An 18702-nucleotide genomic window follows, 5' to 3' on the forward strand; every position below is an offset into this window, starting at 1 on the left:
TAAACACTTCCAGTAGATGGCTTCTAAAATTTTCTATTTTTTATTTTGTTTTATTGGCCCAGACATGGACTCAGATGTGAGAAAGATTCTCTGCCAGTTTTATCCATGCAATTTTATTAGAGTACCTGACTTTAGCAGGCCTGTACCACTATATGCCTAAGACAACTAAGATGTCACAAGCTGAATAACATTGGCTAACTTGATACAATTCAGATGGAGAAAGAGGAGATCAACTAATTGTAGGTTCTCTTCTGAATGTCTTCATACTTCTGTGGGAATTTCAGGGAATCTTGTGACAGAAAGAAAACACTTCAAGTTTACTTCACTCGGTTTCAGACAGGCTGCATGAACAGTGACAATCTCTGCTTTTTTTTGGAACAAGAGATATTATCGGGGGAGAGGGTAGAAGAAACAGGCTTGCTGTGTGACTCTGTTGAGCTAAACACTGTCTTCATTGAACTCTGAGACTAACTGCTTGCCTTTGAAGGCCAAATATATGCCATTTTTGGAGTATGCTCCCGTTGCTGTTGCTTTAGCTTGGAGGACTGCATCCATGTTCACAGTTTGACATACTCAACACAGAAAGACTGAGTGCTGTGAGGGATACTATCTATTCCACAGCACCTGACTATGGTCTGCCTGGTCTCAGGGAGAATTTGTGCCATACTTGACTTGTCCATAACTGGTTCCTCACTGTTACCTTTATAAATGACTCTGCCAGCACCCTTCTTGGCTGTTCTTTGAGAGCCATGAAGGGTTTTTTTTTCACTGTGATGTTATTAGCAAAACAGCAAAGGTAGGAAAGGTACAGTGGTTTTATGAGCCACTTAGGACAGCTGGAGCTGTAAGAGAGCTGAGGTAACCTGAACTGACATGATGGATAGCCAGCCAGTCGATGTGCAGGGACCTAGCTCCTGTACCAGTTATATGTTGTCTCTTGCTTTTTTTGGGAGGGCTTGGTGTTGTTTGGGTTTTCTTTGCAATTCTTACTGAACCCAGGCTTGTCACCTCATGCTGCTTCTAGCATGCCTTGGTAGAACTGGATTTTCAAGACTGGGCTTTGGCCTAAATGAGCTGGCAGAAAGTTTGAAATAGCACCAGGTCTGGGACAGTCTACCCAGTCCAGAAAGAGAAGTCTTTGATTGCTATACCTTGGCTAAGTTTAACCCTTGGCTAAGTTTCCTTCCAGCCCTTGCATATGGTGGTACTAATGGCTCTGCAGCTATGGTGTGAGTCAGTTGCCATCAAGCCCTGAAGTCTAATTTTGGGCAGAAAAAAAAAGGTTAAATTTAACTTGCAAACTACTGTTAAAGTAGGACTTGAGTTGGTTAGAGCAAGGTGCTTATAATGCCAAGGTCATGGGTTCAGTCCCCATAGAGGCCATTAACCTAAGAACTGAACTTTGTGGGTCCATTCCAACTCAGAATATTCTTTGAATGTCTGTGAAAACTAACAAGTGGAATTGCAACAAAAATCTGAAAACCAACGTGCCTCACTCATGCAAGTCAGCTGCAATGCCTAAATATTTCCCAGCCACTCACTTATACTTCAATATGAAGAATAAATAGGATAAATGAAATCCTGTGATAGAGCTGAGCTGCTCTCCCTCCTCCCAACCTCCTTCCGAACAAAACAAACAAAAAACTGTTCTTAACCGAAAAGGAGCAAGAACCATTATTTCCTGTTAGGATAAAGACTGAGGAAAATCCACCCAGCTTATTTTGGCATTAGCAGAAATGTCAGTGTTTTACAACTGTTTGAATATAACATTATCATAATATTTTGGAATATTGTACTGGCAGACTCATCACACTGCCATAACTGAAGTTCAGAGACCTGACTCAGATGTACAATAATAAAACAAAGACAAATACTCTGCTGCATTTTTGGTTGGAGGCATTAGTGGTAAGAGAGTAAAATATTTTCTGGGTTATTTATGCATGGACAGACGAATATTTAGTAGTCATACTAATTATAGAGCTTGTTCCAATGCTTGAAGGTTTCATTCTGTCAAATGAGATTAATTAATGGGAGGAAATGCATGTTCACACAGGCAATATGTAGGAATGGCAATAGGCAACATGTCAATACCCTTCAGCTCCTCATGCGACCCCTTCAACGTGGGACATCATAGTTGTTTTTGCTGCAGTCCAGCAAAGCCTTCAGATAGCTTGTTGTCTGAAGTTATTGTTTCAGTCTGCTCATGCTCACTTGAAGTGCTGTTTCTGTCAGACAGGCTGTCTTGGAAGCATTTTTGGATGTCTTTCAGCGGGCCTTTTAAATGTTACTGCTATACCTACTTAGCTCTAGTGAAAGTAAGGAGGTCTCTGAACTTTCCCACTGTTTTTCTAGTCTTTGCTTAAAACATAAAAGAACTATAGAGGCCTTTAAGGAAGTTTGCTGCTGAGGAGTTTAACCTGGGGACAGAGCCTAATTTACAACCACATGGTATGTCAGAGGTGGCTCTCACCATTCTGCCTTGGACTCATGTATGAAATACCTGTATAACCACCCTGAGAAAGGCAGATCTACTCTTGCATGCCCTGGTATTTTGACTGTTTTGCAATGATACCTGCCCTCATGGAGGTGCATCGTGGATCCTACTCTCCTTAGCTGCCTTTTAACACCTCTCTGCTGCATGTTGGCAGTGTCTTCCTACATTAGCAGTCATGGAGAACTGGAAGAAATATATTCATGTCAGATACTTATGGCACAAGTTCATAATTTCATAACATTTTACTGTCACACTGTGTGGCCCATCTTGTTGGCAGCTATCACAAAATCAGACCAACAGGGCTTAAAACAAGCAAGGGAATCCCAAACTTGAGCTCAAAAATGGAGATACCAATACTTTGCTTTCCCATTTTCCCCTTTTATTTCCTTTGTACCTTAAAATCAAATAAGTGGAAAGAAACACATGTTTTGTAAATGCTTTACTCATCAGCAAAAATCACTGATGTGGGCAACACATTTAGCAGGGGGGAATGGGTGTAATGGAAAGTAGTATATGCAGTGAAGAATAGCATTGCATTTCATTATCACTACAGGAGGAATACAAGCAGACAGTATGCCTATACATCTCCACCCTTGTCAGAAAATGGCTTGCTATGACTGCTTGTGCAGTTCTTTGTATCATTTAAAAGACATTCCTGGAGCAAACATACTAGGTTGTCCTTTGTAATGCACAGGGGAAACAGAACCAACTAAGGAATTATTCATGCTTTTACCCCTCAAAACTTGTCTCTTTCCTTTGTATATACCAACTTGACTCAGCTAGTTGCTGGTTATATTTGAGAATCTCACTCAACTGCAGAGAGCTGAAGATGGTTAACAATTGCAGCAGCTCTGTAACTAGTTAACTCCTGAAGAACTACTCCTGGGAAAGGGTTTAAACTGCTTGGAGTGATGGCTGATAACAATTTAGCACTTAGCAATGAGAAGGAAAACAGGCATTATACAACCAGCTTTGTGAAAAGCAACAGCAAGTACTTTAGAGACCTGTCCTGGACGCTAGGGCGTTGCAGGCATATGATTGAATGTCATGGCAAGGAAGAGGTGACTGCCTGAGGTGCTAATTCCTTCGCTGCAGCCTCTGCTTCTCAGAAGACAACTTTTGCAAAATGTAACAATATGTGTAAAGACATTTTAACAGTTATTTTCCCTCTGCCCTGCTGGCTTGGGCTGAGAGCACCACATCAATAACCTTAACTAAAGAGAGGCATGCAGGGATCTTGGCAGAGTTTAAGAGATGATTGATTGTGTTGGTGCAATGAAGTAAATTCCTCTTCTTACTGCTGCCCAGAGCGTGAACACTGCAAGTGTAGAGAGGCATGTCCCATACCTTGGTCCCTGCTGTAACAGGCTGCTTCAGGGGACCCAGAGGCAGGCATCCTATTTTAACCTCCACTGTACAAACCGGTCATTGAAACCCGTCACCGATACATCTGTGACTAATGTGTTGGGCTTGTTCTCTCTTCAGTGTACTAACTTCTCCTGCCGTATTTCGGGGGGCTTCAAGCAATGGCACTTTACTGATTTGTTGATTTTAAAACTGGATTTTGCCTCAGTTGAAGCCTTACAGCCCCTGCTGTGTGTCACTCAGCAAAGCAGCCTGACTGCGGTGAAGTAGATGGCTTTTTACCAGAAGTGGGTTGCTCCCTTTTTGTAATTTACTTTTTTTTTTTTTTAATTTAATGCTTTGGCTTGCTTGGGTTTTTAATCAGAGCACAGGAGAGAAGGAGGCAAAGAGGGAGGCAGAGAGGAAAGCAGTTCTTGGGCTATGTTGACAGGCAGGCTTTCCTCAGTTTTCAGGTTTTAAGCTTGTCGGCAGCGCTGCTGGTTTTTAAGTGGGAAAGAAGTAATGCTAGGGCGGGGAGGGCGAGGCTGATCTGGCAGAGGCTGGAGCGGAGGGGCTGTGTGTTGTCACTGTCACGGCTTCAGGCAGCCCGGTACGGCAGCGCCGCAGCCTTGGGTACTCCTGCCGCTGCCCGACTGCAGGCAGCTCACTTGTCAGCAAGGGATTTTCTTCCCCTCCTCCCTCGATACAGATCCCTCGGTGGTATTATGGATTGTATCCTTGGCTTATTGAAATAGCTAAACAAAAAAAACAAGGGGAAAAAAAAAATCCGTGCGGGTTTGCAATCCGGAGATGAGCCTTTGATTCTCTTGGTCAGCCCGAGGATGGCTGCGTGTTGGCACAGCTGCCCCCCGCGTACACCTGAGTGCTCGGGGGTTGCCCACGCAGCCTCATTTGCAGGGATGGGGGAAAAGTGTCTGCCAGAAATGTTAGCGGCTCCCGGACAGTGTTGAAGGTGGAGCCTGTGCATGCGTAGTGGCAGCAGCCGTCCTCGCAGAGCTTGAACCAAAGAGATAACCTGCAGCTATGGAGTCACCGACTAAGGAAATCGAAGAATTTGAGAGCAACTCTCTGAAATACCTACAGCCAGAGCAAATAGAGAAAATCTGGCTTCGTCTCCGAGGCTTGTAAGTAGTACTTCTTTTGTTGTCTCTTCCAATTTCCTCCAAGTGTCATAATTATTGTAGTACTTTATTTTTTCTTTCTTTCTGGTACATTCAGAATCTCCCAGGAGTTTCCACACCTGTTCTCCATAAATACAGTGACTTAATCTTAGCAAAATATCAATTTACTTCTTTAAATTGAACAGCTTCTTACACCGAACAAGCATTTTCAAGTGGAAATGTAGAAATGTCATTAATGAAGCATTTTAAGATATAGGCAGTTACTGAGATGCTAATTACTTTGGGTGTTATACTACAAAAGTTGTGTTGTAGCCTGAATGGTACTTAATTGAATTCTGGTTTTGATGGCACATAGAGAAGACTTTTTCCCCGCTATAAATGTACAGCATTTCTGACACTGACATGATTAATAAGGACAAAATAGGCAGAGAAGGCACAATTGGAATACATTTCTAATACCATTTGTAATGGCAGGAAATTCATCTTCCACTGGTTGGCTTGTACATTTAGCCTGACTTGCCATGAAATGACTGGACATTGCCTCCCGAGTGAAAAAAAAGTGCCTGTGCTTAAAGAACTGGGCACTGCAGAGCAGAAAAAGCTATAGAGTCTGCTAGCTTATTTAGAAGCAATATCTGGTGTCTTTTTCAGATTCTCAGTATATAAAATACTATCTACCAGCAATAAGATTCTTTACTGGCAGCAAACCATTTATTTGTCTGTCAGTTTTCATCCAAGGAAAAGAGGAACATCACCGTGTTAAGCTACGTACCTTCCTAAGTTCAGAACTGTTTGTGTTTGTTTACTTTTCTTCAGCCTTACATGCTAGAGTTATTAAAATTTTAGCATTCAAGGGAAAGGTTGGGGAGAAGCAAACAAGGAGGCTTGGAAACAGCAGAAGGGACAAAATGAAGGAATAGTAGGCTAATAACTGAAAACGAATAGGTCCAAGTTAAACCTGAGTTGCTCTTTGAGTGTTGTTTTGTGCGAGAAATGATGGAATATATTGCAAAGCATATCCAAAACGTGTGAGGGACTCCAAGTAATCTAAGAGATATGCATGAATATGTATTTCTTTCAAGGCATCCCTCCAGGAAGCCTGTTGTGAGAAGGAACTTAATCAAAGCAGATAACATCTGTCTTGTAAGCCTTCCAAATAGAAGAGCCACACAAAACAAGCCTTCTAATTTTTAAATCTGTGCCATGCTGTAGTATTAGGATTCCTTGAATTTCTGTCTAATATGGAGTTAAGGAGCATGCTGATTGGGATTCCACCTGGAGTTCATAGATAATTATTCAGCAGCATTGTTGTTCAGGATCTCTCTTGATGATAGTACAAGCTCTGATATCTTCTATTTTTTGAAAAGTTAGAAAAACTTGAAGACTTATTTTAGATGCATAATAACTAAACCTCAGACTATTTTTCAGTATAGCCCTCTTTGTCAGCAGTGGGTGTGAGTGTAACAAACATGTCTCTTCTCCTTCTGAGTTTCAAGATTTCTTTGCTTAAAGAGGAGATTTTTTTTTTTTGTAGAATTCTTGATCACAAGATGGAAACTGAAATGTGTTCTGTAGAAGATTTTCCGTTCCCAGTTATTTTATGGAAGCTTTTAATTCATCTATATACACACACAACTGTTTGCAAACTGAGGTTTGGGATCATTTCATGTTTTTTTCTTGTCTGTTTTTATACATGCTTATATGTGTAAGAAGAACGATCAGATGTGCACAACCCTCTTAATTAAATCTTAAATAAGATGCTTCAGCCTGGAGAGGTCAAACACTGCTTGAGATGACAGCTCTCTCCTCTGCCATTAGTACACTGACAGCCATATCCCACAGGAATTAGGCACAACAAGGCACAACAGTGCTACCAGAGCAGTCTTACAGAGGTAGTGAGAGGGGACATGATGTTGGCTGAAGATGCCTGAGGAGCTGTAGTCTGCAGCATACAGATATCCAGATACCCAGTAATTTGATCGTGATTCCTCTCCTTAAATGGCAAGGGTTGTGATGATTTAAACAGTCTGAGGTGCTAGGCATGGTGTTGGACACCTTGGTAGGACTTCATCTGTGACAACTCTGGTACCTTCTCACCCCCAATGCCCCAACTGGTGTGTTACTGACAATGACTTTGTGGGCAAAACAATATCCATCACCTCTTGCAATACCTGGCTTTTCTAGAGGGCAGGGAGGTGGGCTCTTTTCATTTTCACTCTATCTCAGCCCGCTTGGTTTGAAGGGAATGGAAACGCAAAGGCTGCTGCAAAGGGGTGGTTAAGTTGAGGCTCTTCTCAGATGCCCCTAATGTAGTGTATTTTCTGCTTAAGCAAGTCTAGTTAGGGTTTTTTTTCCCCCAAGCCTGGCAGTGTTCTGTCATGGAATATGCTGAGTTTGGAAGGTACCCACAAGGATCATTGAGTCCAAGTCAGCCCCTGCACAGGACCATCCCTAAGGGTCACACCATGTGCCTGAGAGTTATCTTCCTCTTGAACTCTGTCAGTTTTGGTGCTGTGACCGCTTACCTAGGGAGCCTGTTCTGTCCTGCAGGATGGCTGGCCTCTGGAGGTTTGGGCATGGAATGTATACTTTCAAGGTATAGGGAGGTCTTTTGGACAGCAGGGGAGGACACATTTTTTGTGAAGCAAGGTATCTGTTGCAACATGAATCATACATTGCTCTGAAAACCAGACAAGATACTGAATTTGTCTATGGAGTGGAAGGGTAGGGTTTGCTTCTCCTTTCCTCTTTCTATCTCTCCAAGATGTGGTTTCTTAGTCAGGACAGCCTGGTTGCTTTGTAAGCATAGCAGTGTGAGGCAGTCGTTGTTAGGCCATATACAGGTTCCTTTAACTGTTTAAGAAGGACCTAAAATACTAATGCAATGACTGTACTGAAATATTTTTACTTGACGTGTATGTATTAATGATGTAATGATTCTGTGCAGTAATATATACGAGAAACAAATCAGTGGACCTATAGTGTTTTCTCAGGTTTAAGGGGGTGTGATAAGTTGTCTCATTGAGCAGTAAGTCCTCTGTGGCAAAATCTTTGTGTGTCTCAGAGATCTATGAAATCAGTGTTGCGTTTTACACGACCTATTAGATATCAATTTAGGTTTAATCACAGCTTACAAAAAGAATCTTTTAGTGATTTATTATTGTAAGCTTTGAGGAAAGCTTTCTGAATAAGCTGTTGTTGGGCAAAGGTACCACTAAAGTATTTCCTTGCAGAAGAGGCCTCCCAAGAACAAACCCGCTTCAGAGTTTTAACAACATCATAAATGAATCAGACTGGAACATCTTCGGTCTCTTTAGGGATATCTGATAGGGCTTTTGCTTTTGGCTGCTAGAGAGCTGCCTGTCTCCCAGGAGTGCTGCTGGATGCAAGTGGTGCTTCCCCACCACTCTGTGCCTCCCTGTCCCCATAAGCACAGAGGAGCTCTCACTCCCTGGCTGCTGATGGGTTGCCAGCTGCCCCTGCACACTGCTGGTGTATACATGCGCTCCTGCTGAGTGTGTGTTTGATTTAGGAGCAGATCTCCTTGGCTGCTGCTGGGTGGGGATGTCTTTCATCACATGAGGCCTGCCTTTGGTCAGTTTTCACTTTTTCCTAAGCAGTGATCAGCGTGCAAGAAACTGTTTCTTAGGGATATGTTGATTGTTTGCATAATGCTTTTAATAGGTGCTGCTGCCAGAAAAAGTATCTTGAATCTCTTGCTCTGTTCTGTTTTCCTTGCTCCATGGATCCTATCCTGAAGACAGTCTTTTATTCAGGCTTGGCTTATTCAGCTCTGGGCTTGGACAGTGTATATAGTCCACCTTCCAGTCTCCAGTGGTTGCTAATAATTCTGCTAAAATTGAGACCTGCTCTGCAAAACTTATCAGTTAAGATTAGGTGAGAGCCATTGAAGTTCCCTCTTGGCAGCAGAGCTTAGAGACCTTATTTCAAAACACATGGCTTCAGGATTGCATAGTTCCTTTTCAACCTGATGGTTTCTCTAGGGAGGTAAGAGCACTGGTGGTTATGGTGGGGTGTACTTCTTTTAGCACTTGGAAGCAGAGCTGTGGGACTTGAACTCCCATCTGCTAGCTACAACCCTTAAAACTTCACAAAGTGGCTTCCGTTGCTTCCTGATTTCTCAAGAACAGAGAAAGCACTAGAACCCTTTTCAACACTAGGATTAGATGTTGTGTCTGAGGACATTGAAGAATGCAGCAGCATATATCCAAAGACCTTTGTGAGTTTCAGTAGGGATGTGCTAGTTTACAACAGCCTGGAGATATTTTTGATTTTGGTTACTTTTATGCAGAAAAATAACACCTTTGTTTCTAGCTATTACAGTAGTACTGCTGGTACCTCTGCATTGCACAGGGAGAGGAGGGAAAATGGACTTTAACCTTCTTCCCAGTAGCTGGGATTCTAATGTTGAATTGCTAAATACATAATAAATCACTTCATTCTCAGTGTAGTCATTCCTTATGCTACTCTCATAGAATCACCAAGGTTGGAAGAGACCTTTAATATCATCAAGTCCAACTGTAAACCCAGCACTTCTACTGTAACCACTAAATCACTAAACCATATCACCCAGTGGCAGATCCAAACACCTCTTAAACACCTTCAGGGATGGTAATTCCACCACCTCCCTGGGCAGCCTATTCCAATGCCTGACCACTCTAACAGTGAAAAAACTTTTTCTAATATCTAATCTGAATTTCCCCTGTCTCAGCTTATGACCATTTCCTCTAGTCCTCTCATTGCAGGCACGGTAGAAGAGACCAGTCCCCACCTCACTACCACCTCTTTTCAGGTAGTTACAGAGAGCAGTGAGGTCCCCCCGAGCCTCTTCTTCTCAAGACTAAGTAAACCAAGCTCCTTCAGCTGTTCCTCATAAGGCATGTCTTCTAGGCCCTTCATGAGCCTTGTTGTCCTTCGCTGGACGTGCTCCATCACTTCAATATCCTTTTTAAAGTAAGGAGCCAAGAACTGAATGTAGAGTCACGGAATCACAGAATATTGCTGAGTTGGAAGGGACCCTCAAAAATCATCGAGCCCAACCCTTAGCCCTGCAGTGAACCATCCCCAGGAATGACACCATGTGCCTGAGAGTATCATCCAAATACTTCTTGAATTCTGTCAGGCTTGGTGCTGTGACCACTTCCCTGGGGAGCTTGTTCCAGAGCCCAGCAACCCTCTGGGTGAAGAACCTTTTTCTAATATCCAACCTATACCTCTCCTGATACAATTTCAAGTCATTCCCTTGGTCCTTTCACTGGTCACCACAGAGAAGAGATCAGTATTTGCCCCTCCTCTTCCTCTCACAAGGAAGTTACAGACTGCAATGACCCCTCGGTCTCCTCTTTTCCAGGCTGAACAGACCAAGTGACTTCAGGTGCAGCCTCATCAGTACTAAGTACAGGGAGATGATTACTGCCCTAGTCCTGGTGGTTACGCTCTTCTTGATACAGGCCAGGATGCCATTGACCTTCTTGGCCACCTGGGCACACTGCTGGCTCATATTGAGTTGGGTGTCAACCAGCATGCCCAGGTCCATTTCTGCTGAACAGCTCTTGGGCCACTCCACCCCCGACCTGTAGCGCTGCATGGGATTGCTGCAACCCAAGTACAGGACCTGGGACTTTACCTTATTAAACCTCACACAATTGTCCTTAGCCCACTGATTGAGTCTCTAGGGGTCTCTCTGTAGAACCTTGCAACCCTGGGACAGATCAGCACTCCCACCCCATTTAGTGTCATCTGCAAATTCCCTGAGGGAACACTCAATCCCCATGTCCAGATCATCAACGAAGATGTTAAATAGGACCTGCCTTGGTACTGAGTCCTGGGTGACACTGCTAGTAACCAGCCACCAAGTGGATTTAGCTCCATTCACCACAACTCTCATAGGGAACATCTGCTTCTACCAGTGACAGTCTTCTGATCTGCTTCATTTTTATTTATGTGGCCATCATAAACAGGAAAATAGAACTCTCTTTGATTCCAGAAGCACAGTCTACACAGTGATCTTTGTCCCCTAGTATTTTAGCCTAGCAGCAGATAGTAGAGATTAAAAAAGCCCATCAGAAAGCACTACTTTGTTAGGAAATGTGTAAATTAATCTGTTTTCAAGTGGAAAATATGAATATGCTAATTTGTTTCCAGAGGTGAGAGATGCACTTAGGCTGTCAGTTTTTTACTTCAGTCCTCCTGAAGCTTCTGAGTGTCTGGGTTTAAACTGAAGTCCTGTTTGCCCTGAGAGCAGAACCAAGCTATCTTCAACCATATTTAAATGCAGCTGCTGCCACCCTTTTTCTCATTTGCCTTTCCTAGTGGGCATATACAGGTATTATATGTCAAAGAACCATGTCAGGGAATCTCTCTGTAGGCATCTTACGTCCAGATTTCACTTTTTCTGTGGTTGTCACAGTTCCTAGAAGGATTAAGATGGTCTCATTAGTCACCAAGTAGGTGCTGGGTATGTGCTAGAGGCACAGTGTGGCCTAGATGTTCCTAATTTGGCTGATCTGTGGATATGAATGTCTTGATGAGTTTTAAGGTTTGTCAGGAACTGGTTGATCCATAATATTGTTTTTTGTGTAGTGTGAAAAAGGGTTCAATTTTACCAGCAGATTAACTTGTAAGAGCTTGTTTTATACTGCCTGCAGTGTAGTCTTTGAAGGAGCAATGGGAACAGAAGTGTTGCTAGCTGCTAATCTCATGCCTGACAAATGGACAGAAGAGAGAATATATTCAAATAGTATCACAACAGCACCTTCAAAATAAGTTAATAAGAAATACGGTGTTTGGAATTGTAGTACTTTAGTAGACTGCATTTTGCCACAGTCCTTCTGTTACTTTGTTCTGCAGAGTGACTTTCATTTGAATGTTAAATCAATAGATGGACACTGTAGGTAAGAAAAGAGAGAAGACTTCATGTTTAGTAGTAAAGTGTTTACTAAGAAGTAATATAAACTGGTTTTTTCCATAATCATAAAGAAGGGATAGTACAAATAAAATGCCTGCAGCCCAAAAAGCTTATTTCAGCAGTCATAAAAAGGCCACCACAGTGTGTCATTGTAATATTAAATTCAGTGCTTTTCAAATATCACTGCTATAAAGCTTGCAGTCCTGCAAAGTATGAAAAAAGTTATTTTGGGGAAGATGAATTTATTAAACCTCAAGTGAAGTTAAGAGCCTCTTTCTGGAATTCTTTTTTACAACTGTCTCAGTGGGATAGGAGTCTATATAGAAAGAAATAAGGCCCAGTGGAAGACATCACTGAAAAATCCTCTGCATGAGTGTTGGGGAGAGCTCATCTCCTAATTTGCCAGCTTTTGGTGGATCCAAATACTAAATTAAATCTAACTCAGCCCTTGAAAGGATTTTTATTTAGTGTGTTTCTTTTTCTACATATAGTTTTGAATTTTGAAATTTTCCAGTTCCAGTCTTGCCTTGTTCCATCAAAAAAATCCCGTTAGCCCCTTCAAAAATACTAGAAAAGGTCTGACTGATCCTGACGGGGAGGTGAGGGAAACGTCAGTTCCAAGGGTTGACACATTAAAACAATATAGCAACTGTGAAGCATACCTCTAGAGTGCAACTTGCTTTCAAACCACCTGGGATTTGCATGAAGTAGAGGTTTTCTGTAAAGGCTTGTTTGGATTCATAAGACTATTTTTGATCTTCTGAACTGTGCTGTACTGGAAAGAATGATATTGATACCAGTGCATTTGCAGGGGGGAAATTAAAATGCAGTTCCTGGCCTTTGGAGCATTTTTTTTTTTCTTGTGTGGGATTTTTGTTTGTTTGTCTGCTTGTGTTGTTGGTTTTTTTTGGGTTTCCGGGTTGGTTTGTTTGTTTTGTTGGTTTTCTTTGGGTTTTGTTTGTTTCTTTGTTTTGTTTTGGTTTTTTTTCCCCTAGGTTTTCTAAATTATTAATGTCTTGAGAAAAGTTTAGTCCCATGATGGTGCAAAAATTTTCTCCAATAGTGAGGAGCCCAGTATTGTACTTAAATATGAATTGTAACTAAACAATAGTCCTTTCTCCAGTAGACTCAGGCCTCTGCCAAAATTTTTCAGGAACTATCTTAGATATTTGAAAAGCAGAATAATTTTGAAGTTGATTATAAATATAAAGAAACCACAACTAAAATTTTGCAATAGATCAAGAGTGCAGCTCAAATTCTTTGTATTAAACTCAGCTGGTTGACTTCAGTGAAATTAGATGTCTCTAAACAATTGGTAAGGTCCATGTTGGGGACTTTTGAATTTTCCTGGCCAAGAAGGTGCTTGCAGAGTTCTTGGAGATCTATGTGGCTATCAGTGAGAAGTTTGAAAGGCTGTGTCTCTGCCAAGGATTCCAATTCATGTCACAGCAGTCTGGCTTGCCTTCTTTGAGAGAACTTCCATGCCTATCACTTGGTGAGGTGAGAATGGAGAAGTTCCTGTGAGCTTAGGCATGCAGCGGCAGAAGACTGTCATGATCTTTCTTGTCAAGAGCGATGTAGGAGACAGTTTAGTTTTTAAGATGCATATGGACATGTATCATAAGTTCTGTGCTTTATTTCCGTATCTGTCAAGCTGTGGAGTTATTTTGTTATTTTTAATGTGACACTCTGAATGCTTGTTACTAAGTCCGTGTCATCACTTTAGGAGTGAATTCTTACACTAATAGAGAGAGACAGAAAGTTACACAGCATCCATCTGCATCGTGAATTCTGGCTTTTGATGCAAAGCTTATTTCAACACCAAGATTAGCACAACATAAGATCCGTGGAATTTTAACAGTCAAGGCTGTACAGTGCCCTTGAGCTACAGCTATGGCAGGCAGGGCCAAGGAGCAAAAGTAGAGCATTAACTTCTTGCAAGGCTGAGCAGTTCAGGTGGTTGATGCTCAGATCACACTTCCTCCCATGCCTCCTGTGGAACAGCTGATTTTCTGGAATTCACTAGCAATAAGCAGTTACTGGTGTCTGCTAAGCAAAGAGTCTGAGTACACAATTTAGATATGCTCCTATACACATATTAGTGCAGCAGGAACTGCTACAGCCAGATGGAAGAACTCTATTTTTTCAAACTTGCTTGGAAGGTGAAAGTAAGGAAGCTGTGGGGGTTGAGACTGGGAGGGGAGAATTGGGAGATCGTTTACAGGAGAGCATACTGACTCATAAAAGGTATGGAGAGGACAATCAGAGAGAGCATTTAAAAAAAAAAAAAAAAAGTGGTGGTGGGAAAAGAGATAGTCCTTTGAGTTCTTCAGATCCCTACACATAAATATTTGTTAGATTTATTTACTTCCAGATTAAAATTGTTCATAGCTGTCGTGGTTTTGCCCACCAGGTGAGGATGGTTTTGTCCAGGTGAATTTCCAGAGAAAAAGCCAATCATGCCTAGGGAGTGGAGGAAGGAAAGAATGGCAACCTTTTTTACTCTCTACAGAAAATGATGTAGTGAAACAGAACTGGTATAAACAGAGCAGCAAGCAGCCTGCTGAGGATGATGAATTCTGTTGCAACCAGTAATTCTGAGGATAGGAGCCTCTGTGAAACCACTTCTCTGCAAACATGCCTTCACTGGCTACCCCAGAAGCCCATTATTGCTTACAATACTTTCCTCTGTAATATCCCTGCTCCTGAAGAAACACAGAGTTCTAAGCAGTCTAGAAAAAAACAAACTGGCTCTTCAGGAGAAATTTAAATGTTGCCTTTTTCTAAGAGTGATACTTAATAATCGGTCTCCTTATGAAAAAGCACTATCAGGGCAATAGCAGTCCTAAGTCACTACACAAAGTAGTGTTGCTACAAGGCTTGAATAATTTTCAAAATGTACCAGCATGCTAAAGGAGGGAGAGATTTGGAGGTGGGGATGAGGAAGTGAACCTTCTTTTGAAAAGGGAACACTGCATCTCTCTGCAGTTTTTTTTCTCCCAGTGTTTAGGCTTGCTCAACAGTAATTTAAGGTTTTTGGTTTTTGACCCAGAGTCAGTAAAGGGCCTGGCACAAAACCACGAGATTTAAAATTCTGCGTCACACCAGCTGTCTACTAGCAGACAGAAGGGAAAGGTTGTGTTCGGGGGGAGGAATAACAAGCAAATGGGGGAGACAATAACAAGCAACATTTAGATTTACAGATAGCAACAAATAGATTTAATAGAGCTTAGGGCAAGTTCCAGATTTGTTTGGTGACTTCATGCACACAGCTCATCTGGTGTGATGTGATTCCAGTCCATGTTTCCTCTCTTGGTATTTTATCCAGGGTATGAAGAATGATTCCCCCTCCCTATTGTCATGCATGCTATAACTCATCACAGAGTCACTCTGCATGAAACAAGCGGGACAGCTGTCTGACTCCTGCAGGATCTGAGTATGTTAGTTTTACATAGTAGCAGTGATTAAAGTAAATTCTGCAGCTGTACATTTTTTTTGCTTTCAAGGTCTAACTGGGGGGAATGGAATTCCTGCTAAACAGTATTATGTGTTTCCAGTATACATGATACATCAGTATTACTCTTATAAGTGTTCTGCAAAATTCTGCTTTGTCTTGTTCCCAGAGGAACTCTTCCCCTGTACACTCCTTGCTGAGTGTATGACTTTTTTCTTAGGGAAACAAACAGGATATAGCTGAAGAACTCACAGGAAAGATTGTGTATCTCCTTTATTTGAGACATTGTATTAGCAAGGAAGTGGCATCCCACTTGTTGAGGTCAGTCTTGCCATGTAAATACAACGTGAAGTTTAGAACAGTGAGGGTAAATATTCTTCCGCCTCTTGGCCCATCCAGTACCATTGTGCACTAATTGCCACAGTGTCTTCCAGTGCGAGAACTACAGAGTAGGCATGTTGAAGTACCACCTGTTCTTTGCAGGTTATCATCTCTACTTATTTAAAAGCCAACTGTTCCATAAGTCATCTGTAGTGGCCAGCTAGAAAGTAAAACTCAGGCTAATTATATGACTATTTTTCAAATAGTAAATATGTGAAGGTTGTACACTGCAGCGATTTGATTTTTTTTTTTTTTTTAAACATGAATACTAAGAACTGCTCTATATTATTTTCAGACCCTAGGACTGTATTTTCCTGAAATGTACTTTCCTGTAACTGGATTTTTATGAGGCCGCACTTCTCTTGAGAATGTGAAGTTTATGAAACACGGGAGAATTTGCTTGTTGTGTACTGTGAAAAAGCAGAATGAGCAGTAGATCATATTCTTTCAAAGGGTTAGATTTTCCAAAGCAGACTTGTTTTCCTTCATATTGAATCAACACCAAATGCAATAACAGGTTTCGGGTTTTTGTTGGTTTTGTTTGTTTATGGATTTGGTTGTTTTCTTTGGTGTTTTACATGAGGAGTTATAGAAAACTGAGTAAATATAGAGAAAGAACCTCAAGAGTTCAGTAATTGGCTCTATACGAAATCTACATGAATGAAATAATATTTTTAGAAGTTTTTAGAACAACATTTGCTGACTCCTTTCGTAGTTAAGAAGCCAATACATTAAAAGCCCAGTCAAGGGTTTTGTCCAATACAGAGCCATTTCAGCAGTGAATTGGAATTTGTCCTTCTGATTTGGTGTTGCTGAAAACTTTATTGGATATAAGGCTAGAGCACTTTGTTGTCTGTGCAGTGTTTCCTCTGCCCCTTACAGATCCTTGTACCTCAGACTGTCTTGCTCAAACCATCCGGTAGGTACAATATGCAATGCAGATCAATTAAGTAAACTTTTCCCATGTTCCTTTTTCTTCTCATTTGGTATATGTACTGTGCCATGGAAAGATGCACTGAAATTGCTTTGCCTCTTCTGATAGCCAGTGATGTTTATCAAAGTTTGATCAAGCCAGGATTACCCTTGTTGAAATGAAGCTAAACAAAACCATGCTAATTGATCATAGATAATTTTTATGTTAGTGAAAAATAAAATACCTTAAACCAATACACCTCTCACACTACTACTTGAATAAAATTATTATAATTGTATATAGTTCTGCCCAAGGTCAGTAGATGGCTGCTTTTACACTAGCCTTGGGAGATAAGATCAAGCCATGGGTCAAGTTTGTGGTGCCAAACAGCTCAAGTCAGTTGTAGCCTTATCTGCAGGAGCAAATCTCAAGAGTAACTCCCTTCTTATCATCCCCCTTTCCCCCTTTTTCCTTCCCCCTCCTCATTCTTGAATTCCTGCTTTACTAGGGAGTTGGTGCCCAGCACTCTGTGTGAACAACAAAGGAATTTGGACTTTAGTGCCATTTAAGGTCAGCAGCTCTCATGAGAGCATATAGTATAATAATGTTGTTAACATCAGTCCACTCGGATTGTATTCATAACACCTATTTGTAATACCTCTAGGCTCTGTCCACTCTTCACTAAATATGTAGAAAAGGGATTTCAGGTATTTTGAGCTTGTGCTGCAGAAGAAAATCCTCACTGACTGTGCTATCACTGAGACTTTCTGTAAGAAGAATTTAAACACGTTGCCTCTCCAGTTATGCTTCATGTACACACATTAGAAACCAAATGACCAAGGAGGAAACTGGTTGTTAAGCCACAGGTAAGAGCTCTGTCACAGCAAAGCAGAGGCAGCGCAAGAGATGTCTCTTGATTATTCTTATGTCCCAATGATTGCAATCATTTTGGAGATGAAGCTGTTTCTTTTTTATTGTTCTTTAGAAAACTCAGTAGTTAGGTGAAATCCAGTAGTCAGCCTGATGAACTAAAGTTTATTAAAAGAGTATTGTCCTTGGGCAAAATCAGAGGATCTTTTCTGATTTTGAATTATTTACATGCATTATTTACTAATTGTGACCTGTTGTGTTTCTCAGCTTTCTTGTCTCCATTTCTACTGAAATCATCGTACCTCTTTCAACTTGTGAACATTTTTTGTCTCTGTGTGTCTGTACCACATATACCAATACTTCGGAGCACACAGACTTTTCTAATCTGCTTAGAATGAGACAAGTGACTGCCTTATCCTCTCATCATTTCAGGATGTCTCTGTGTAGTTCCAGGACCAATTTAAAATTATTTCCCTTATATTTTAAAAATTCTACATAAACCTTACATCGAGTTTCAAGTATCAGCTGAAATGTTACCTTCTTTCCTCACCCATTTCCTCTTACCATTTCTTCTCTTCTGCTGTTAACAGTCTCTGATATTGCATTGTTTTTAACTTAGCACAGTATTCTGGCAAACAACCCATGTGGAAGAAAAAAAAAATTACTTTATTTTATGATTGTACTTATTGACTAGAGAGTGAGCAAAGCAAGAAAGGTGGTCCTTCTGTTTCCATTAAAGACTTAAAAACCCCATCAGGAGCTGATGCCATTATGCCCTGTGAAGTCTGGTCATCTCAATATAATTCTGAGTTATGGAATTACGGAATTACGGTCAGGCCTCCCATGGGATCCTGTGCTTTGGCAGATGCTGGTCTCCAGTCTGTGCTGTGAGATTGGGTTTTTGTGAAATTATTTATACTTGGTTATTAATATAGGCTTTGGTAACGTAACATAAATGCATCCCTAATCCTGTGCTGATGATTATTTGGTAATGCATGATTCAGAATATTGAGCTGCTGTGAGAGAAGATTTTCAATTTATTTAAGTGATTTTGTCAGGCAGCTTGATCTAAGCCTCCAGCCGCCTCTCTTTTGGAATGATATACAGAGGGACAATGCTTACCCCCAGTACAAACTGCTGTGCCACTGCGATACAGCCAGAGAGTGTACCTGAGCC

The 18702-nt window shown here is 41.3% G+C and overlaps 1 long non-coding RNA gene across 1 annotated transcript in view; it reads left to right on the plus strand.

Moving 5' to 3' along the window:
* Window positions 1-4856: 4856 nt before the first annotated feature.
* The window catches only part of LOC114070534, a 20468-nt gene continuing 6622 nt past the window's right edge, over window positions 4857-18702 (plus strand). The window contains exon 1 of the long non-coding RNA XR_003573935.1: window positions 4857-4983. This is a non-coding gene — a long non-coding RNA (uncharacterized LOC114070534). The remainder of the gene's footprint in view (window positions 4984-18702) is intronic.

Source organism: Empidonax traillii, unplaced genomic scaffold (assembly GCF_003031625.1).
Source record: "Empidonax traillii isolate 1590-97213 ecotype Southwest subspecies unplaced genomic scaffold, ASM303162v1 scaffold1593:size87052, whole genome shotgun sequence".
In the NCBI taxonomy this organism is placed as follows: domain Eukaryota; kingdom Metazoa; phylum Chordata; class Aves; order Passeriformes; family Tyrannidae; genus Empidonax; species Empidonax traillii.